This window comes from Theropithecus gelada, chromosome 9 (genome assembly GCF_003255815.1).
Source record: "Theropithecus gelada isolate Dixy chromosome 9, Tgel_1.0, whole genome shotgun sequence".
Taxonomy (NCBI): Eukaryota; Metazoa; Chordata; class Mammalia; order Primates; family Cercopithecidae; genus Theropithecus; species Theropithecus gelada.
Window position 1 is genome coordinate 65246723 of NC_037677.1, and position 23005 is coordinate 65269727.

Below are 23005 nucleotides of genomic sequence, written 5' to 3' on the forward strand. Positions count from 1 at the left end.
GCACCCTTTTTACATCATTCACATTAGAGCTCACACACCACTTCCAGAACCTTTGACTGCAGGGAATCAAATGGCTGATGGCCTAGTTGCTACTGCAATATCTAATGCTAGACACTTTCACAATTTAACCCATGTTAATGCCTCTGGTGTCAAACGAAGATATAGCATTACCTGGAAAGAAGCTAAAGCTATTATCCAGTGATGCCCAACTTGCCAATGGTGCACTCCTCATTTTTTTTTTTTTGAGACGGAGTCTCGCTCTGTCACCCAGGTTGGAGTGCAGTGGTGCAATCTCGGCTCACTGCAAGCTCTGCCTCCTGGGTTCACGCCATTCTCCTGCCTCAATCTCCTGAGTAGCTGGGACTACAGGTGCCCGCCACCGCCCCCGGCTAATTTTTTTGTATTTTTAGTAGAGACAGGGTTTCACCGTGTTAGCCAGGATGGTCTCGATCTCCTGACCTCGTAATCCACCCGCCTCAGCCTCTCAAAGTGCTGGGATTACAGGCGTGAGCCACCTCGCCAGGCTAACTTTAAATATTTTGAGCCTGCCTAAAGGTCAATTGTTATTGGCAGCTGAAGAACATTTACAGAAGCCAGCTAGCTGCAAAGGCAGAAGTAGAACAACAGGTTTGGTGGAAAGACCCCATAACGAAAGGTTGGGAAACAGGTAAAATAATAACATGGGGCAGGTTATGCTTGTGTTTCTCCAAGACCGAATCAACAGCCAATCTGGGTGCTATCGAGACATCTAAAACCCTACTATGAGCCAGATACCCAGGAAGAGGTTTTGGGAGGATCTCGAAGAACCTGAGGAAGGCGGGACAACCAGTCACAATGAGTAATTTAATGATAGCTATGATAGCGGTGATCACCATTGCCATAAGTATTCCTTCAGCAAGTGCTGACACAGAGAACAATTCTACTTATTGGGCATATTTACCTTTTCCACCACTTCCATAGCCTGTAACTTGGCTGGATCCCCCAATGGAGGTATATACTAATGATAGCTCTTGGTTGCCTGGTCCTACAGATGATAGAGGCCCATCTCACCCACATGAGGAAGGAACTGTTATGAATATTTCTTTATGATTTGAACATCAGCCTATCTGTTTGGAAAAGGCCACTAGTTGCCTACCCCCTTGCTATCAATCTTGGCTGGCAATAATGCCTGGACGTATCACTCTGTGGCACAGTTACACATGCTTTCTGGTCTCCGTATTTACCATAATGAATCTGCTCCTGTAAATTGAGGCATACTGCCCTCAAAAACCTATTTGTAAATAGGATTGGACCTGGTCAGAAAAAAATGAATGTATTTGTTTGGGAAGATTGCATTGCAGAACAGGCAGAGGTGCTGCACAACGATTCCTATGGAATCATTATTGATTGGTTCCCTAAGGGGATGTGTAGCATAAATTGCACCTCTCAGTCTGTGTGCCACAGCCACACTATGTTCAGCTGCTCTGAACAAAACGATCAGATAGTAGAAATGATAAGAAGTACGGCAAGAGTTCCTATTATCTGGAAACATAGCAGTATAGTGGCACCTCAACCTCAAATGATATGGCCTGCTGCAGGAGCTAAACATAAGGATTTGTGGAAACTATTAATGGCTCTTAATAAGATCAAGATTTAGGAAGGACAACATACTACGCAATCACAATATAATCCCAATTACATTTCAGAACCTGTTGAAAACAATACAATTTGGATACAAAGTTGTGTTCGCCCTCCTTTTCTGTTGGTAATAGGTGATCTAAAGTTTGACATCCCTAATTATCATGTAACTTGCCAGGAATGTAGATTGTTCTCTTGTGTGAACTCTAATACTAATCATTCTATCCTAGTAGTGACAGCTCAAGGAGTATGGTTACCAGTGAGGCTTTCTCATCCTTGGGAAACCTCTCCCTCTGTACATATTATTACTGAAATTCTTCAGAAAATTCTGAGACGCTCTTGGTGTTTCATTGCTACTTTAATCTTAATTATTATGGGACTGATCACTGTCACTGCTATTGGTGCAGCAGCCGGAGTTGCACTACATTCATCAGTGCGGACAGCAGATTTCGTAAATAAATGGCAAAAGAATTCTACTTTGCTGTGCAACTCTCAAACTAAAATAGACCTAAAGATAGTTAATCAAATCAATGATCTCTGACAAACTGTAATGTGGCTAGGAGATCAAGTAGTTAGTTTGGAATATACAATGCAGTTAACATGCGACTGGAATACTTCTGACTTTTGTATCACTCCTTACCCTTATAATGAATCAGAGCATGAACAGAAAAGAATAAAAAAGCATTTAGACACTCTACAAACTCGTCTTTAGAGGTTGCAAAATTAAGAGAACAAATATTTAAAGCATCCCAGGCACACCTGACCTTAATGCCAGGAACTGGAGTGCTTGAAGGAGCTGCAGATAGATTGGCAGCCATAAATCTTTTGAAATGGATAAAAACACTTCGATGCTCTATGATTTCTATGATAGTTGTGCTATTAATCTGTGTTATTTGTCTTTGTGTAGTCTGCAGATGCAAATCCCAACTCCTGGGAAAAGTAGCTCACCATTATAAAGCTGCCTTTGTTTTTATTGCCCTGCAAAAACAAAAAGGGGGACATGCTAGGAACAGTCCCCAAGACTGGCCATAAACAAGATCTCTGCAGCACTGTGACATGCTCATGATGGCTATGACACTCACACTGGAGGTGGTTGGTTTACTGGAATGAGGGCAAGGAACACCTGGCCCACCCAGGGTGGAAAACCACTCAAGGCGTTCCTAAACCACAAACAATGGCATGAGTGATCTGCACCTTAAGGACATGTTCCTGCTGCAGATAACTAGCCAGAGCCTGTCCCTTTGTTCTCGTGAAGAATACTTTTAATCTATAAACTGCAGAAACAATGTTTATCTCGGGCTTACTGTCAATAACTATGTGGGTCAAACTCTGTTTGAGGCTCTCGGCTCTGAAGGCTTTTAGCCCCCTGATCCCACTTTGCACTCTATTTCTGTGTCTGTGTCTTTATTCCTCTAGCACTGCTGGATTGGGGTCTCCACGACCGAGCTGGTCTCGGCAGGATTACAGGCATGTGCCACCATGCCCAGCTAATTTTGTATTTTTAGTAGAGACAGGGTTTCTCCATGTTGGTCAGGCTGGTCTCGAACTCCTGACCTCAGGTGATCTGCCCACCTTGGCCTCCCGAACTGGGATTACAGGCATGAGCCACCGTGCCCAGCCAATCCTGACTTTTCGTTTCCCAGCTCCCATAGCCTATTTGACCAGGAATCAGTCCCCATGACCTTCTCCCCATGACCTAGGAAGAAGCAACACACACTGCCAAAGCCTACTACTACCCCTACTTCATTTCTGAAAGGCATACCTCAGTGGCCCATCCTATTCAGTGATATTTTATTATGACCCCTTGTGGCAGATAACACTGGTTGGCCCATTTAACACACATGCCCAATCAAATTTTCCCTCACCTTCCTCTAGCGTGGAGGCAGGAAAGCATCATGTTCAATTCCCTAGCCTCATAACTTAACAGACATATGACAAAGATGTGGCCAACTTTTTTTTTTTTTTTTTTGAGACAGAATCTCACTTTGTTACCCAGGCTGGAGTGCAGTGGCGTCATCTTGGCTCACTGCAACCTCCACCTCCCAGGTTCAAGCAATTCTCCTGCCTAAGCCTTTGGAGTAGCTGGGATTACAGGCTCCTGCCACCACACCCGGCTAATTTTTTGAATTTTTCATAGAGATGGGGTTTCACCATGTTGCTCAGACTGGTCTCAAACTCCTGACCTCAGGTGATCCACCTGCCTCAGCCTCCCAAAGTGCTGAGATTACAGGGTGAGCCACTGCGCCTGGCCCAATAAGACTTTTTTTTTTTTTCCCGAGACGGAGTCTTGCTCTGTCGCCCAGGCTGGGGTGCGGTGGCATGATCTTGAGTCACTGCAACCTCTGCCTCCTGGGTTCAAGCGATTCTCCTGCCTCAGCCTCCCGAGTAGCTGGGATTATAGGTGCCTGCCACCATGCTGGCTAATTTTTGTATTTTTGGTAATGAGGGGGTTTCACCATGTTTGCCAGGCTGGTCTTAAACTCTGAACTTCGTGATATGCCCATCTCAACCTCCCAAAGTGCTGGGATTACAGGCGTAAGCCACCGCACGTGGCCCCCAATGAAACTTTTTTAAAGGCCCTCCCTTCATCTACAATTCTTTCTTCCTGCTTGGATCTTGCAGAGGATGCAACCATTTTGTGACCATGAGGTGACAAGCATGATGTCAAAAGATCATCTACTAGGAAGATGAAGCAGAAATCAAGGGCCCAAGTCTCAGACAGCTTTGCTGAGCCAAGCTCACCCAGGCTACCTACTTCCAAGCTTCTTGTTGTGTGAGACAAATCTATCCCTCATTTGTTCAAGCCATTTTTTAAAAGACTTTCTACAGTCTGCAACAAAACACCTCTCTAACCAAAATACCTAGCCAAGGACATTAAACATTTATTGCTTCCTCATTTTTTCTGCTGTGAGCAAAACATTTGTCTTGCTAAGGGCTTGATTAGACCTTCTAGATTTGACAACACACTAAACACTTATTTTCAACACAATAACTCCCATGAGCTGGCCACACAGTCAATATTTACAGAAAAGATGTCAGGACTGCTGCTGCTTTACCTGCATCACGTCAAGTCCGGGATGTAGAAGCTTTGAGATGAAATGCCGAAGCTTCAACTAGGATTGCTAGTTTTTAATTTGTACTGAAAAAATAGTGATAGGCACTCTTCCTAGATAAGGAAGGATTTCCTTACAGCATGTACAAATCACAAAGGGGAAAGATAAGAACTGTCACAGTTGTTCAAAGAATAGGTTGCTCTCCAAATGGGTATCTACAGTTATGGCTCTGAGAATGGGATGCCTTTCAATCACTTCTGAAAGGAAGTCTTGTGAAATGGAGACAATAAGCCAATATTACTGTTAACATCACTATAAGATTAGCTCAGGACTTAGAGGGGCAAATAATGACTAACATCATGTATATTTCAGACGTACGCAATCCCTGCCATTTGCTGAAGAAAGTTGCTGTGAGTCCCCAAAGAACCTGGATCCACCCAGGCCCCAGGTCTCTGTGGGCAGGGTCGGCGTGGAGGTGACGAAACCCAGCAGAGGCCTCCTACTCCCAGGCTTTGTGGTGACAGGAGCTGGGATAGGACTCCACTTTGCATCATGAAATAAAACATGTGTAGTGCTACCATTTAGCCCAGACTATACACATATACATATATGTTACCAAAAGCATCACAGAAACTGCAGCCTTGCCTGCTTCTCTCCTACTGATAAAGGAGGGGCCCAGGTGGCCCAGAATAATAAGCAGGACCTGCGCCAGAATCCAGGAAGGCCTATCTACACCCTCAGGTGCTTCCCCGTCCCCACTTAACCACTCTGCCCCATCGCCCACCCTCTCTCCCAATCTCTGAACCGCTCGTGTCCCAATCAGGAAAGCATCACTGATTTTCTGCATCAATGGTCTCTTTCAGGTCTCCCAGACCGTCTGCTATGCTCCAGTTGGTTTTTTTTTGTTTTTTTGTTTTTTGTTTTTTTTTGGAGACAGAGTCTCACGCTCTGTCCTCCAGGCTGGAGTGCAGTGGCACGATCTTGGCTCACTGCAACTCCCGCCTCCCCAGTTCATGCCATTCTCCTGCCTCAGCCTTCCAAGTAGCTGGGTCTACAGGCTCCTGCCACCACGCCCGGCTAATTTTTTGTATTTTTAGTAGAGACAGGGTTTCACCTTGTTAGCCAGGATGGTCTTTATCTCCTGACCTTGTGATCTGCCCACCTCGGCCTCCCAAAGTGCTGGGATTACAGGCGTGAGCCACCGCGCCTGGTCTTGATCCAGCTGCTTTCAAGTTGATTACAGACCCTGTGGCCTCTGAAATATTAACTTTTAAAAGATAAAAGCCACTTCAGGGATACAATTCACATAAATGTAGTTTTACTAAGAAGCATTTCTAGGCTGTTAGAAATTTTAAAGAAACAAACTGTTCAACTTTAGGACTGGGAATTCCCTTTTCTTCAGCACAGAAGGAAGGTTTCAGGTTACATCTGGGTGGAGGGGACCGCTCCTCAGCAGGACTGCAGCAGATGTTCACAAGGCCATTGCCTTAGAAACCAAATGTAAAGTTTGCAACCCTTAAGAAATCTCAACTGAGGATGTAGGTCAGCAGCTCTGATCTCTACATGGGAGGGTAACCCGACTTCTGCTTCTAGGAGCCGGCCACCTTCTTCACACTAAGCCATCCATTACTGCACCATTGACCCATGGCATCCTGGAGGTTTTCTCAGAGTGTGACCAGGCAGAACAAGCGAGGTCCATTTGCACAGGTTATCTGGTTTTTCCAGGGGCCTTGCACACTGACACAACCACCTAACCCCATTCTAGACAAGAACTCGGACTCTCTTGGGTTTCAGTCTAGAAAAGGAGCTCCAACATCTCTTTTAAATACACTTGCTTCCTACCTCATTGCTTTTCTAGCCCCTTCTTCTTCCTTTTTAGGCACCTGAGACTGATGTTCTCCACTTACGAAACATTCCCTCTCCCAAGTGCCCCACAGCCAGTTCTCCTGCTCCTACCAGACTTTCTCACCTGAAATTCTCTTCACCAACCCTCATGCCCAGGCCGCCTCCTCCCCTTCCCACCACTACCTCAGGCTCCAGCCTGGCAGCCCAGTTCACACTGCCTCAGCTCCACTTTAGCGGGCAAAGCCAATGCTCATGAGCCTGGAGCAGCATGGACTGCTGCGTCACCACTCTGCACCCATCCCGCTTCTAATGTGACCCAAAGGAGCAGTCAGTAGCAAGAGAAGCAGAATCTTTGTCTTTTAAGAGTTGGGTTTAGGATAAGTGTCACTGCAAACTTGGGATCCTTAGCTAAGTTATTTTACAACTGTATAGTGAGAGGCTCCAGAAAGATTTACCTAACTCTGAGCGTGTATTTACATTTCAAGGGAAAATGAGGCCCAGGACCTTGGAGACATGCCTAGGCCATAAAAACTGGAGCCACCAGAGCTGACCTGGCTCCCGGAAAGATGTATATTCCAGAAGGTTAAAGGGAGAACCCGGGATCCTTCGATTCTGTCTCCGGGCAACAAAGATGCTTCCTCCCTCCTTTTAGGAGAGGGGGGAAGCAGTTGCCTCTTTCTCCTTCATGTAAACAAATTCCATTTTTCTCTGTCCCTCACCTATGGAGTATCTGACCACTAGGGCTGGAGATTTTTCCATCTGGCTTTCATCATACCACCCTGGGGTAAGCCCTGGGCAGGGAGTGCCTATGCAGTTATAATTCTTTACTTAATACTATTTTATCTTACTCTGTAAATAACAAATGCCTCTGATGCAGAAGACATCATGTGTGCATTCAAAATAAAATAAGTAAAGATGACTATTAAAAGCCCAACAGTTACAGCAGCAAAGATGATAGGGTCCTATTTGTCATCTGGTTTACTGGAAGAGACCGACAAGAGGCCTGTAGCTGGTTAGGAGCATTGGAGCAATATCCATGGGAACCAGCACAGACCTACTGAAAGGACTGGAAAACGTGTTAGCTAGGGATCAGGAGGTCGGCTTAGAAAATGCTGCCAGAATGGCACCTTTGGATTTTGCTGTCCTCCCCAGGTGGGAGGGGAAGGGACCTGGAAATTCTTAGAGATGGGCTTTAGGTGGGATGAGAGAAGTTTCTGTCGCTGTCTTCTTGCAGTGAGAGGCAGAGGTTCTTGAGCTCCCACAGCCAGAGCCGGTCTATGAGGGCTATAGGGCCATGCTGCAGCAAGGAGAAGGGTGTCTGGCTTACTGTCTTGGAGACACTTTTCTGTTCCCCTCTAATCCTGAGTTCTCTTCCTACCCCAGCTGATCTTCCTGTCTCAGGAGGCACTGCCCTAGTCCCCTACATGGGGAAACAGGAGGGTAGGGGAGAGATTTGAATGTTGATAGTGGTGTCAGGTACTAGCACCCTCCTGCCCACGTGGGAGATGGATGCTGAGGAATGTAGAGAAACCTCTGTGAGCAGCAGAAACAGTCCTGGAGACTTCTCTCCCAGGGTCCAAACGGGGAGAAGGAGAAGGAGAGCTCTCATACGCCATGCTGTCGCCTGCATTCTGCCTCCCTTTTTGCATTTCCTCCAGCAGGGAGGAAATAGCTTCTCCCTGTAGCTTCAATTTTATCCCTGTAAATGCTGAATTTAACTGTTAGGGTTTGTGCAAAACTTTGAGTGGAAAAAAAGAAGAGTTTAAAAACAGGTTTGGGGCTGGGCACGGTGGCTCACGCCTGTAATCCCAGCACTTTGGGAGGCCGAGGCGGGTGGATCACCTGAGGTTGGGAGTTCGAGACCAGCCTGACCAACATGGAGAAACCCCGTCTCTACTAAAAATACAAAATTAGCTGGGTGTGGTGGCATATGCCTATAATTCCAACTACCAGGGAGGCTGAGGCAGGAGAATTGCTTGAACCTGGGAGGTGGAGGTTGCGGTGAGCCGAGATTGTGCCATTGCACTCCAGCCTGGGCAACAAGAGTGAAACTCCATCTCAAAAACAAAAACAAAAACAAAAACAAAAAACCAGCTTTGGTTCCAGGTGCAGTGGCTCACACCTGTAATCCCAGCACGTGACCCCCGTCTATAGCTGAACTAAGGAGGAAGTCCTAAAACATGAGGAGAGCACTCTGCCCTGCTCTCCCAACCTGCTACCCTGTGCCCTCTTCCTGACTGCTCTTCTGGGTGCAGTGAGCACTCTGAATTCAAACTGACAGTTACTGAGTATACCATTTCTGACTGACAGCTCTGGTCACAGACAGTAGGGGATGGTCCCAGCTCACACATGATCCACACATAACAACTTGCACACCTCCAGATGTCGCAGGGCAGGTGAATTGGTCAGGACTGCTTAAAACTGCCTCCAGGCAGTCCCTCTGAAAACAAGAACTGACCTGAATTATTTGGGCTGAATTGGGAGGGGTTCCCAAGTTTATCAGCTAATGGGAGATGAGAGGACATATTAAGAGTCTTTTTTTGATTTGATTTGTTTTTTCCTTTTTTTAGCCAGGTGCAGTGACTTATGCCTATAATCCTGCCATTTTGGGAGGCTGAGGTGGGTCACTTGAGCCTAGGAGCTCCAGACCAGCCTGGGTAATATAATGAGATCCCATCGCTACAGAAAATTAGAAAATTAGCCTGGCTTGATGGTATACGCCTGAGGTCCCAACTACTTGAGGCTGAGGCAGGAGGATCGCTTAAGCTGGGGAGGTTGAGGCTGCAGTGAACTGAGATCATGCCACTACACTCCAGCCTGGGTGACACAGCGAGACCCAGTCTCAAAAAATCAAGTCTTTCTGAGTTAAAAAATTTTTTTGGCCGGGCACCATGGCTCATGCCTATAATCTCAGCACTTTGGGAGGCCTAGGCAGGAGGATCACCTGAGGTTAGGAGCTCAAGACCAGTCTGACCAACATGGCGAAACCTCGTCTCTACTAAAAATACAAAAATTAGCTGGGTGTGGTGGTGCATGCCTGTAGTCCCAGCTACTCGGGAGGCTGAGGCAGGAGAATTGCTTGAACCCAGGAGATAGAGGTTGCAGTGACACAAGATTGTGCCACTGCACTCCAGCCTGGGCGACAGAGCAAGACTCTTGTCTCGAAAAAAAAAAAAATTTTTTTTTTTTTAAGAAACAGAGTCTCTTTCTGTCACCCAGGCTGGAGTGCAGTGGTGTGATCACAGCTCACTGTAACCTCAAACTCCTATGTTCAAGAAATCCTCTCACCTCAGCATCCCAAGTAGCTGCACCTCGAGTACCTGGGACCACAGGCATGCACCACCATGCTTAGCTAATTTTAACATTTTTTGTAGAGATGGTCTGGCTATGTTGCCCAGGCTGGTCTCCTACTCCTGGTCTCAAGCAATCCTCCTCCCTAGGCATTAGGAGCCTTATCTACTGTGCATGCCTAGAAGGTAATGTCTTACTTGGTAGCCCTAACAATTGTAAACTCTTTGTTAGCAGGGGTGCCATGACCGTCTGGGGTCATGCATATGAAAGGTAAGCATTAATTTATCTCTGGTAAAAAACACTGGCTTATATCTAGAGGCGGTTCAAGTCTTTGAGAAAACACCCCAGGTAGATCAAGTAGCCCCCAGACATGCACTCTGTGGGCAGCATACCTACAGTGAGTTATGCCATTGGAAAGGTGGCATGGGCCAGGTGGAGTGGCTCACACCTATAACCCCAGCACTTTTTTTTTTTTTTTTTTGAGACGGAGTCTCGCTCTGTAGCCCAGGCTGGAGTGCAGTGGCCGGATCTCAGCTCACTGCAAGCTCCGCCTCCCGGGTTCACGCCATTCTCCGGCCTCAGCCTCCCGAGTAGCTGGGACTACAGGCGCCCGCCACCTCGCCCGGCTATTTTTTGTATTTCTTAGTAGAGACGGGGTTTCACCGTGTTAGCCAGGATGGTCTCGATCTCCTGACCTCGTGATCCGCCCATCTCGGCCTCCCAAAGTGCTATAACCCCAGCACTTTAAGAGGCCAAGGTGGGCAGATCCCTTGAGTTCAGGAGTTCAAGATCAGCCTGGACAACATGGTGAAACCCTGTATCTACTAAAAATAACAAAAATTAGCCAGGTGTGGTGGCATGCACCTGTAGTCCCAGCTACTCGGGAGACTGACGCGGGAGAATCACCTGAGCCCAGAGAGGTCAAGGCTGCATGCAGTGAGCCGTGATCGCACCACTGGACTCCAGGCTGGGTGACAGAAAGAGACGTCTCAAAAAACAAAAAACAGGCTAGGCACAGTGGCTCATACCTGTAATCCCAGCACTTTAGGAGGCTAAGGTGGGTGGATCACCTGAGGTTAGGAGTTCGAGACTAGCCTGACCAACATGGCGAAACTCCTTCTCTATTAAAAATATGAAATTAGCCGAGCGTGGTGGCACATGCCTATAATCTCAGCTACTAGGGAGGATGAGACAGGGGAATCACTTGAACCTGGGAGGTGAAGGTTGCAGTGAGCTGAGATTGTGCCACAGCACTCCAGCCTGGGCAGCAAGAGTGAAACTCTTTCTCAAATTAAAAAAAGAAAAGAAAAGGGCTGGGCGCGGTGGCTCACACCTGTGATCCCAGCACTTTGGGAGGCTGAGGCAGGAGATCACCTGAGGTCAGGAGTTCGAGACCACCCTGACCAACATGGAGAAATCCCAGCTCTACTAAAAATACAAAATTAGCCAGGCATGGTGGCACATGCCTGTAATCCCAGATACTCAGGAGGCTGAGGCAGGAGAACCTGGGAGGCGGAGGTTGCAGTGAGCGGAGATCACGCCATTGCACTGCAGCCTGGCAACAAAAGTGAAACTCCATCTCAAAAAAACAAAACAAAACAAAAAAAAAAAAAACAAAAAAAAAAGAAAGAAAGGTAAGAAAGGTGGTATGAAATTTTTTCTATACTTTAATTGAATGAAATGACTTATGACCCTGACTCAGCCTGAAAAGCCTTGCCATTCAGGTCAGCTTCACATCACTGGCCAATTATACAGAAGACAGAATTTGCTACAGATTTCTTCCTTGCAGGCCATGACCAAGTCTGACCAAATTAATAATATGCCCAACTATATGTCTTGAGCCAGGTTAATTCAGAAACTTGAGAAAGTCACCAGGTTTTCTAAGGTAAACCTTTATGGTAAATGAGATTTGTTCAAATGACTAAAACCAGAAGCCTCGGAGGGTGAGCAAAGACAAACAGTGGGGTTGATCTCATTCTGTCCTTGCGAGTTCTGCAGGCAATAGCTGAATAAGTGCTGCTTAAGGTGAACCCAACGGACTGGGTCCTAGCACCTGCTGATCGCTTTAAAACAAAATGACTGGCCGGGCACGGTGGCTCAAGCCAGTAATCCCAGCACTTTGGGAGGCTCAGATGGGCGGATCACCTGAGGTCAGGAGTTTGAGATGAGCCTGGCTAACATGGTGAAACCCCACTTCTACTAAAAATACAAAAAATTAGCTGGGCATGGTGGCGCGTGCCTGTAATCCCAGCTACTCGGGAGGCTGAGGCAGGAGAATCACTTGAACCCAGGAGGTGGAGGTTGCGGTGAGCCGAGATTGCACCATTGAACTCTAGCCTGGGCAACAAGAGTGGAACTCTTGTCTCAAAAAAAAAAAAAAAAAAAAAAAAAAAAAAAAAAAAAAAAAAAAGAAGTGTTTCCCAGTTACACAGGTAGTAAGAAATATACTCAGACAACTGCCAAGTAGGCAGATAAATAAGTCTGACTTCACTTTCAACGCAAATAAAATAAGCATGTGAACCTGACACCACCATCTCACATATCAATGCTGATTCTGATTCTGGATGACAGAGCGAGACTCTGTCTCAAAAAAAAAAAAAAAATTAGCCAGGCATGGTGGCATGTGCCTGTAGTCCCAGTTACTCAGGAGGCTGTGGCAGGAATATCTCTTGAGCCCAGGAGCTGAGGCTGCAGTGAGCTATGACTGTGAGACTGCACTACAGCCTGGATGATAGATTGAGACCCTGTCTTGGAGAAGAAAAAAAAAAACGACACAAAAATCTTAAAGCAGTAAGAGAAAAACTTACACACATACATCTTACATCACAATAAGATTAACAGCTAACTTCTCATCAGAAACAATGGAGTTCAGAAGACAGTGAGATGACATATTTATTTATTTTTGAGAGGGAGTCTCACTCTGTCACCCAGGCTGGAGTGCAGTGGCACAATCTCGGCTCACTGCAACCTCCACCTCCCAGGTTCAAGGGATTCTGCTGCCTCAGCCTCCCAAGTAGCTGGGATTACTGGTACTCGCCACCATGCCTGGCTAATTTTTGTATTTTTAGTAGAAATGGGGTTTCACCATATTGGCCAGGCTGGTCTCAAACTCCCGAACTCAGATGATCCACCCGCCTGGGCCTCCCAAAGTGCTGTGATTACACACATGAGCCACCATGCCTGGCTGTTTGTTTTTAAGACAGAGTCTCGCTCTGTTGCCTAGGCTGGAGTATAGTGGTGTAATCTCAGTTCACTACAACCTCCACCTCCGGGGTTCAAGCAATTCTTCTGCCTGAGCCTCCCAAGTAACTGGGATTACAGGTGCACACCACCATGCCCAGCTAACTTTTGTATTTTTAATAGAGACAGGGTTTCACCATGTTGGCTAGGCTGGTCTCAAACTCCTGACCTCAAATGATCCGCCCACCTCAGCCTCCCAAAGTGCTGGGATTACAGGCGTGAGCCACTGCGCCCAGCAAATAGATGTACATATTTTGGGGGGGCACATGTGGTAATCTGGTACATTTATACATTCATATAGTGCATAAAGACTACATCAGGGTAATTAGGGTATCCATCACCTTAAATATAAGTTTAATGATTTTTTTACTACCACAATCGGACAATAATTATATTAGAAAGTGAGGCCGGGTGTGGTGGCCCATGCCTGTAATCCTAGCACTTTCGGAGGCCGAGGTGGGCAGATCATGAGGTCAGGAGATTGAGACCATCCTAGCTAACAGGGTGAAACCCCGTCTCTACTAAAAAGTACAAAAAAAGACAAAAACAAAAATTAGCCAGGTGCAGTGGCGGGCACCTGTAGTCCCAGCTACTCGGGAGGCTAAGGCAGGAGAATGGTGTGAACCTGGGAGGCTGAGCTTGCAGTGAGCCAAGATCACACCACTGTACTCCAGCCTGGGTGACAGAGTGAGATTCTGTCTCAAAAAATAAATAAATAAAAATAAGAAAGTGAATTAAAACACAATTAAGTTTACTCTTGGCACATTCAACTTCCTAGAGTCTCCCTTTCTCCACTCTTTTTTCCTTTTTTTTTAAGATAGTCTCACTTTGCAGCCCAGGTTGGAGTGCAGTGACACAATCATAGCTCACTGGAACCTTGACCTCCCAGGCTCAAGAAATCCTCCCACCTCAGCCTCCTGAGTCTTTGGGACCAAAGTTGTACATACCACACCTGGCTAATTTATTGTTTGTGGAGACAGGCTTTCCCTATGTTGCCCAGGCTGGTCTCAAACTCCTGGGCTCAAGTGATCCTCCCATCTCAGCTTCCCAAAGAGTTGGAATTACAAGCATGAGCCATCGGACCTGGCCTCACTCTTGTTTTTTTGTGTGTTTGCTTTTTGTTGGTTTTGTTATTTTTGTTTTTTTCTTGAGACAGGGTCTCGCATTGTCACCCAGGCTGGAGCACAGTGGCTCGATCTCGGCTCACTGCAGCCTTGACCTCATGGGCTCGAGCAATCCTCCCACCTCAGCCTCCCAAGTAGCTGGGACTACAGCTGACCACCACCATGCCCAGCTAATTTTTGTATTTTTTGTAGAGACAGGATTTCACCACATTGCCCAGGCTAGTCTTGAACTCCTGAGCTCATGCAATCTACCTGCCTTGGCCTCCTAGTGCTGGGATTATAGGCATGAGCCACTGTGCCTGGCCAAATGTTTAAAAGTATATCTAAATCAACTTGTGCACCACCACAATGACCACCACAATCATATACATGCCACACTTTGGGAAATATTGCCCTAATCCATTGTGTGGGATGAAACTGTGTGAATGGAAGTAGAAGGCGCTGTCTTTGCAAAGTGCTCTGGTTTGATAACCAGGCTTCCTTCTGAAAAGGATGTCTTCAGCTGTTTTATGCACTTTGTGCTGCAGGCACATCAAGTAACCAGTAAGCTCTGTAGCACTTTAAGTTGGAAAGTGTTTAAGGTGGGAGGGAGGGGAGCTCTTTTTATTACCAAGGCTTTCAACCAGCAAATTTAACTATGGCCAACTGCAGGGCTAGAGAAAAAAGCTTCAGTTTTAAAACAAAAAACATGCCAGGTGCACTGGCTCATGTCTGTAATCCCAGCACTTTGGGAGGCCGAGGTGGGCAGATCATGAGGTCAGGAGATTGAGACCATCCTGGCTAATACGGTGAAACCCCGTCTCTACTAAAAATACAAAAAAATTAGCTGGGCGTGGTGGCCTGTAGTCCCAGCTTCTCAGGAGGCTAAGGCAAGATAATCGCTTGAACTCGGGAGGCGGAGGTTGTAGTGAGCCGAGCTCGCACCACTGGACTCCAGCCTGGGTGACAGAGTGAGACTCCATCTCAAAACAAAAACAAAAACAAAGAACACAGCTCTGGGCTTTCGGAAAAGCCCCATCCCCAAATGCTATTGCTTTCCAGGTACTGGCCATTTCACATGACCCACAATTACCATTTAAAGGGCACGCTGTGTCTTTCTTAAGAGTTGTGAAGAGTCAGATGAATGCAAAGTTTAGGAGAAGAGAATTCAGACAAATGCTGTGATCAAAAATAAACAAACAAACAAACACAAAAACTCCTCCTTGCAGGTAATTTTTCAACCTGTATTCCAACAGAAATCAAAATCTAGAACAGGGATGAAAGAACAATCAGGAGAGGAATGTGAGTAACATATCTCATCCCGTAAGCTTCCGCCTTCACTAGCTTTTTGTGTACCAGCGCTGGGCCCAATCAGATGGGAGAGGCCAGGTGCACAAGGCCGGGCAGGAGGTGCCCTGAGCTCCCTGGTCCTCTCCAGCATGATCCAGAGATGAGCCTCCTCTGGTTGAGGGCTCCTTTCACAGCTCCCAGAGACTGAAACTCCCTCTCTCAGATGTGCAGAAATCACAATTGTCCATTTTTCAAAGCATAATTTTCATTCTGTACATATTATTAGGAAATGGTAATTTACACATTAAATAATAGGAAGAGTTCAGGAATTACTGGCCTAAGAGAATCATTCAGTGATTCAATGCGTTGAGAACAGTACATCACAGCATGGAACACATCCACGCCACAGACTGTAGCTGAAGTCCAGAGACAGGAAGGAGCTGGCCAGTTAGGGGAGAAGTTAGGACTGGAATCCAGGTCTCATGGACACACAGGGCCAATAATGCCCGGTTGAACCTGAAAAAGCAAAGCCTGGGCTACAAGAATGTAGTCCTAATTCAGAAGAAAGTTGTTCCTGTGTCTAATACCATGGTGATTTTTCAGCACATGAAATCAAGATGGCTAAAGGATATGCTCCAGGGTGACAGAATGAGGCCTCCAGGACAGCCTGAGATGCCAGACGTGGGTCCCATGTCTGGCTTGGCACCCTGTGAGTTCCACTGTAATAATTAACTGCTAATGTCAGATGCAGTGGCTCATGCCTATAATTCCAGCAGTTCGGGAGCCCGAGGCAACAGGATTGCTTGGGCCCAGGAGTTTGAGACCAGCCTGGGAAACATAGCAAGAACTCAACTCTACAAGAAAATTTTTAAAAAATTATCCAGGCAGAAAAAAAAAAAAAAAAGAAGAAGAAGAAAATTAGCCAGGCATGGTAGCACGAGCATGTAGTCCTAGCTACTTGGATGGCTGAGTCAGAAGAATCACTTGCGCCTAGGAACTTGAGGTTACAGTGAGCTATGATCACACCACTATACTCCCGCCTGGGTGACAGAGTGAGACCATCTCAAAAAACAAAACAAACTGCTCACATTCACGATAGCTCACTGTGTGCTGGGCCCTCTCCTAAGTGCTTTATATACATTGTTTCATTTAATCCTTGCAACCACACTATGAAATTGGTAGTATTATCATCTCTGTTTCACAGATAGGGAAGCAGAGGCATGGAAGGTTAAGCAAATTGCCTGCCATCTCATATCTGAAGGCCCTCCTCTCCCTTCTTAAATATCTAACCTGACCAGTGGCATTGCAGTTCCAAGCAGTGGCATGGAAAGCCCATGCAAAAGCTGGGTGGAAAGGTCAAAGGTCTTGCAGGCCACTGGGCTTAGGTGGCAGGCAGCAGTACAGCTGGGCTGTGCCTGACCTGGCTGAGGTCTGGGTGGAATTAGCATCTTCCAGTTATGATCCATTAGCAGGGACTAAGGGCCAGCCTCCATGCCTCTGCCCTGAAGGAGACATGGGAAGGAAAATGACAGATGTGTTTTCCAGGTGTGTCCTCAGGGCAACGGGACCTAGTGCCCCTCACTATGTCCCACCTGGCACCCAGGTCAGGGCTGGCCCAGCATGGTTCTTGATCAACAACTAAAGGAAAGGACTTGATCTATTCCAGGCAAGATGGAGGCAGGAGAAGAGAAGATTTTAAAAGACTTCTATCAGCCAGGCACGGTGGCTCATGCCTGTAATCCCAGCACTTTGAGAGGCCGAGGTGGGTGGATCACCTGAGGTCAGGAGTTTGAGACCAGCCTGACCAACATGGAGAAACCCCGTCTCTACTAAAAATACAAAATTACCCAGGTGTGGTGGCACATGCCTGTAATCACAGCTACTCGGGAGGCTGAGGCAGGAGAAATGCTGAAACCCGGGAGGTGGGGATTGTGGTGAGCCGAGATCATGCTATTGCACTCCAGCCTGGGCAACAAGAGCGAAACTCCGTCTCAAAAAAACAAACAACAAAAAAACACTTCTACCTTCCGGTTGGGCGCAGTGGCTCACGCCTGTAATCCCAGCACTTTGGGAGGCCGAGGCAGGTGGGTCACTTAAGGTCAGGAATTCGAGACGAGCCCAGCCAACATAGTGAAATCCTGTCTCTACTAAAAATACAAAAATTAGCTGGGCATGGTGGTGCACGCCTGTGATCCCAGCTACTCGGGAGGCTGAGGTAGGAGAATCGCTTGAACCTGGGAGGCAGAGGTTGCAGCAAGGTGAGATCGCACTCCAGCCTGGGCAACACAGTGATCTCGAGAGAAAAAAAAAAAAAAACCTTCCTTCCAATCCCCAAATCCACCCTCCACCCAACAAAACACACTCCCCCACAACCCAAGCCACCATAATAACATATGTCTGCTTATGCTCTTTAAACTTATACTGGGGTCATCTTTTGTTGCTGTTCAAAATATTTTTTCCCCTCAGTAGATACAGATGTTCTAATTCTCCTCAAGGGATTTGCTCCTTTTTGATCCTCAGTGCCACTGTGCCTCTGGAGAATTTAAATGAGTCTACCGAGGTTTCCATTTTCTGGCTTTTTCAAGCACCTGCATTGCTTATTCCTTGGTATCTGGAAGGCCTTTTGTTTCACAGAAGGTGTTCAAAGACTCAGGAACTCAAAGGTCAAAATGTACATTTGTAACAGAATTAGAAGCAAAGATTTACTATAGACATATACTGCCTCCATAGCTCAGGAGACCCAATATTGATTGTTAAGATGTGAATTCTCCCTAAATTAATCTATAGATTTAACATAATTACCTTTTCTTTTTAATTGGAACCCTTCATGAATTTGTATGTCATCCTTGCACAGGGGCCACACTAACCTTCTCTGTATCGTTTGAATTTTAGTATATGTGCTGCCAAAGCAAGCACTAACACAATCCTAATAAAAATCTAAGCAGAATTTTTTTTAGAAATAGACAAGTTGATTCTAAAGTTCACATGGAAAAAGCAAAGGACCAATAATAACCAAATAAAAAGAATCAAACTTGAAGGACTCAGACTATCTGATTTCCATACAGCTACAGTAATGAAAACACTATAGTATTGGAAAAAGCATAGGTGTATCTATCAAGAAAAAAGAACAGTCTAGAAATAGACACACACATGTGGTCAATTGCTATTTGACAAAAAGCCAGGGTTATCCAATGGAGAAAGGACAGTCTTTTCAACAAGGGAGTTCCTGAATAATTGGACATCCATATGCAAAAAATAATAACCTCTGGCCAGGTGTGGTAGCTCATGCCTGTAATCACAGCACTTTGGGGGGCTGGGGCAGGTGATCAACTGAGGTCAGGAGTTCAAGACCAGCCTGGCCAACATGGTGAAATCCCATCCCTACTAGAAATACAAAAAAAATTAGCCAGGTGTGGTGGCACATGACTGTACTCCCAGCTATTCAGGAGGCTGAGGCAGGAGAATCGCTTGAACCCAGGCAGCAGAGGTTGCAGTGAGCTGAGATCACACCACTGCACTCCAGCCTTGGTGACAGAGTGAGACTCTGTCTCAAATAATAATAATAAAAACCTCAATCTCATAACTTGTACCACATACAAAAATTAACATGAAATGCATCATAGATTTAAATGTTAAATCTCAAAGTAGAGGTGGGTGCAGTGGCTCACGCCTGTAATCCCAGCACTCTGGGAGGCGGAGGTGGGAGGATCACTTGAGCCCAGGAGTTCGAGACCACCCTGGGCAATGTGGCGAAATCCCATCTCTACTAAAAATACAAAAATTGCGGCCGGGTGCAGTGGGTCACACCTATAATTCCAGCACTTTGGAAGGCCAGGCAGGTGGATCACCTGAGGTTAAGAGTTCAAGACCAGCCTGGCCAAGATGGTGAAGCCCCGTCTCTACTAAAAATACAAAAATTAGCCGGGCGTGTTGGCATGTGCCTGTAATCCCAGATACTCAGGAGGCTGAGACAGGAGAATTGCTTGAACCCGGGAGGTGGAGACTGCATTGAGCCAAGATCTCCCTATTGCACTCCAGCCTGGGCAATAAGAGCCAAACTCCGTCTCAAAAAAGATAAAAATAAAAATACAAAAATTAGCTAGGCGTTGCCGGGTGCAGTGGCTCAAGCCTGTAATCCCAGCACTTTGGGAGGCCGGGACAGGCAGATCACGAGGTCAGGAGATTGAGACCATCCGGGCTAACACAGTGAAACTCTGTCTCTACTAAAAATACAAAAAAATTGGCCAGGCATGGTGGCAGGCGCCTGTAGTCCCAGTTACTCAGGAGGCTGAGGCAGGAGAATGGCGTGAACCCAGGAGATGGAGGTTGCAGTGAGCCGAGATCGTACCACTGCACTCCAGCCTGGGCAACAGAGCAAGATTCCATCTCAAAAAAAAAAAAAAAAAATAGCCAGGTGTTGTGGTGCACACCTGTAGTCCCAGCTACTTGGGGGTGCTGAGGCAGGAGGATCACCTGAGCCTTGGGAGGTTGAGACTGCAGTGAGCCGTGATCGCACCACTGCACTTCAGCTCGAGTGATAGAGCGAGACTCCATTTTGAAGAAAAAAAAATTAAAACATTTATTCTTCAAAAGACACTGGTGAGAAATTAAAAAGACAAGCTGGCCAGGCACTGTGGCTCACACCTATAATTCCAGCACTCTGGGAGGCCGAGGAGGGTGGATCAATTGAGGTCAGGAGTTCAAGACCAGCCTGGTCAACATGTCAAAACCCTGTCTCTACGAAAAATACAAAAATTAGCTGGGCATGGTGGTGTGTACCTGTAGTCTCAGCTACTTGGGAGGCTGAGGCAGGAGAATCGATTGAGAGCGAGATCGCACCGCTGCACTCCAGCCTGGGTGACAGAGTGAGACCCTGTCTCAAAAATAAATAAATAAATAAATATTAAAAAATAAAAAGACAAGCCATAGTCTTGGAAAAAACATTTGCAAAACACATATCTGACAAAGGACTTTTATCTAAAATATATAAAGAATTCCTACAATTTAATAAGAAAAAAAACTTTTTTCATGGGCAAAACATTTTGACAGACACTTATTAAAGAAGATACAGGCCAGGCATGGTGGCTCATGCCTATAAACCCAGCGCTTTGGGAGGCCGAGGCCAGTGGATCACCTGAGGTCAGGAGTTCAAGACCAACTTGGCCAACATGGTGAAATCCTCTCTCTCCTAAAAATACAAAAATTTGCTGGGCATAGTGGCAGGCACCTGTAATCCCAACTACTCAGGAGGCTGAGGCAGGAGGATCACTTGAACCCAGGAGGCAGAGGTTGCAGTGAGCTAAGATCACGCCATTGTACTCCAGCCTGGGCGACAAGGGTGACACTCTATCTCAAAAAAAAAAAAAAAAGATCCAGACATAGCAAATAAGCACACATGAAAAGATGCTCAACTCACTAGTCATTAGGGAAATACAAATTAAAGTCACAGTGAACTACCACTACCCAACTATTAGTCCAGCCAAAAATAATAAAATAGGCCCAGCACAGTGGCTCACATCTGTAACCCCAGCACTTTGGGAGGCTGAGTTGGCTGGATAATCTGAGGTCAGGAGTTCAAGACCAGCTTGGCCAACATGGTGAAACTCTGTCTCTACTAAAAATACAAAAAATTAGCCGGGCGTGATGATGGGTGCCCTGTAATCCCAACTACTTTGGAGGCTGAGGTAGGAAAATCGCTTGAACCCGGGAGGCAGAGGTTGTAATGAGCAGAGGTCACTCCATTGCACTCCAGCCTGGGCAACAAGAGAGAAATTCCATCTCAAAAAAAAAAATATATAATAATAATAATAACATACTGATATCAAATGCTGAACTGGAAATCTCATACACTGATGGCACGATTGCAAAGTGGTACAATCATTTTGAAAAGCAGCCCTCCAATTCACACCTGGTTATTCACCCAAGAGAAATGAAAACATGTCCACAGACCTGTTAATGAATGTTATTATTGTTCTATTCATAATCACCAAAATCTCAGCCAGGTACAGTGGCTCACAGCTATAATCCCGGCACTTTGGGAGGCCAAGACGGGAGGATTGCCTGAGACCAGGAGTTCGGGACCAGCCTGGGGAACACAGTGAGACCCCATCACTACAAAAAAAAAAATAACTGGTAAGGTGGCCCAGGCCTACAGTCGCAGCTATTCAGGAGGCTGAGGTGGGAGGATGGCTTGAGTCCGGGAGTTTGAGGTTGCAGTGAGCTGTGACTGCACCACTGCACTCCAGCATGGGTGATAGAGTAAGACTCTGTTTCAAAAACATTAAAATATAAAAATATAAAAGTAATTACCATTATGTAATACCAGTCAGCCATGTGTTGCCATACCCTACACCTCCCTTCCATCAAATGAATACAGTCACAGCTGATGGCTTTAGACTCGGGGAGTCAAAGGCTCATTTGGTTTAGAATTTCACAAGGGACCTCTTAATCCTTAATGAACTGCTAAAGAAATGGCATAGAGCCGGCCGGGCACAGTGGCTCACATCTGTAATCCCAGCACTTTGGGAGGCCAAGGCAGGTGGATCACAAGGTCAGGAGTTTAAGACCAGCCTGGCCAAGATGGTGAAACCCCATCTCTATTAAAAATACAAAAAATTAGCCAGGCGTGGTGATAGGCACCTGTAATCCCAGCTACTCGGGAGGCTGAGGCAGAGAATTGCTTGAACCTGGGAGGCAGAGGCTGCAGTGAGCAGAGATCGTGCCACTGGACTCCAGCCTGGGTGACAGCAAGATTCCACCTCAAAAAAAAAAAAAAAAAGTAAAAGAAATGGTACAGAGCCATGGAGAGGCACCTCGCATCAACAAGAAAAATGATCACTTTGCATACCTTTTCCTCAAAAGATAAATTAAAAGAAAAAACAGTCAATTATCATGGAATAAGCTTAATATTGCAAAGGATCTTGACAAGCAGTTTCTGTCTCTTCATCTATTAAAAGCTAGCTGTTCTAGAGATTTCTCTACATTGTAAAAGCTTAATGTGACTTTCTACTAGCATAGAATGTAGCTAAACCTCCAGGGTGGCCTCTGAAAGCCCTCTGATCTATGAAACCTATGAACTTATGGGATGTCCAAACTCTGCCCCTTCCTGAAACCTCCACTGTGGGGTCAAAGGTTGGGGGAATAACATCTTCAAATAGGGCATTTCTGCATCCCAATGCCACAACTTTGGAGCAAGGCAAGCATGGTGGCTGCCATTTATAAGGGGAGGACTGTTCTGCCTCAGGTCACATGGTTAATACTCTTCAGATGGCCCAGACTTCATGTCTAGTGTTCTTTCCATGATACTCCAACACACACACCTCCCTGGGTGCGGGATGTATTTTTTTTTTTTTTGAGACGGAGTCTCGCTCTGTCACCCAAGCTGGAGTGCAGTGGCCGGATCTCAGCTCACTGCAAGCTCCGCCTCCCAGGTTTACGCCATTCTCCTGCCTCAGCCTCCCGAGTAGCTGGGACTACAGGCGCCCGTAACACACCCGGCTAGTTTTTTGTACTTTTTTTTTTTTTTTTTTTTTTTTTTTTTTTTTTTTTTTTTTTTTGGGTCTTTTT

General features: G+C 46.2%; 1 protein-coding gene and 1 non-coding gene across 5 annotated transcripts in view; both read right to left on the reverse strand.

Moving 5' to 3' along the window:
• The window catches only part of STOX1 (storkhead box 1), a 69490-nt gene that overhangs the window by 32089 nt on the left and 14396 nt on the right, over window positions 1-23005 (reverse strand). The gene's annotated exons all lie outside the window — the stretch shown is intronic.
• On the reverse strand, window positions 18249-18355 carry LOC112632213. The gene has a single exon (XR_003121285.1). It is a non-coding gene; the product is annotated as a U6 spliceosomal RNA (small nuclear RNA).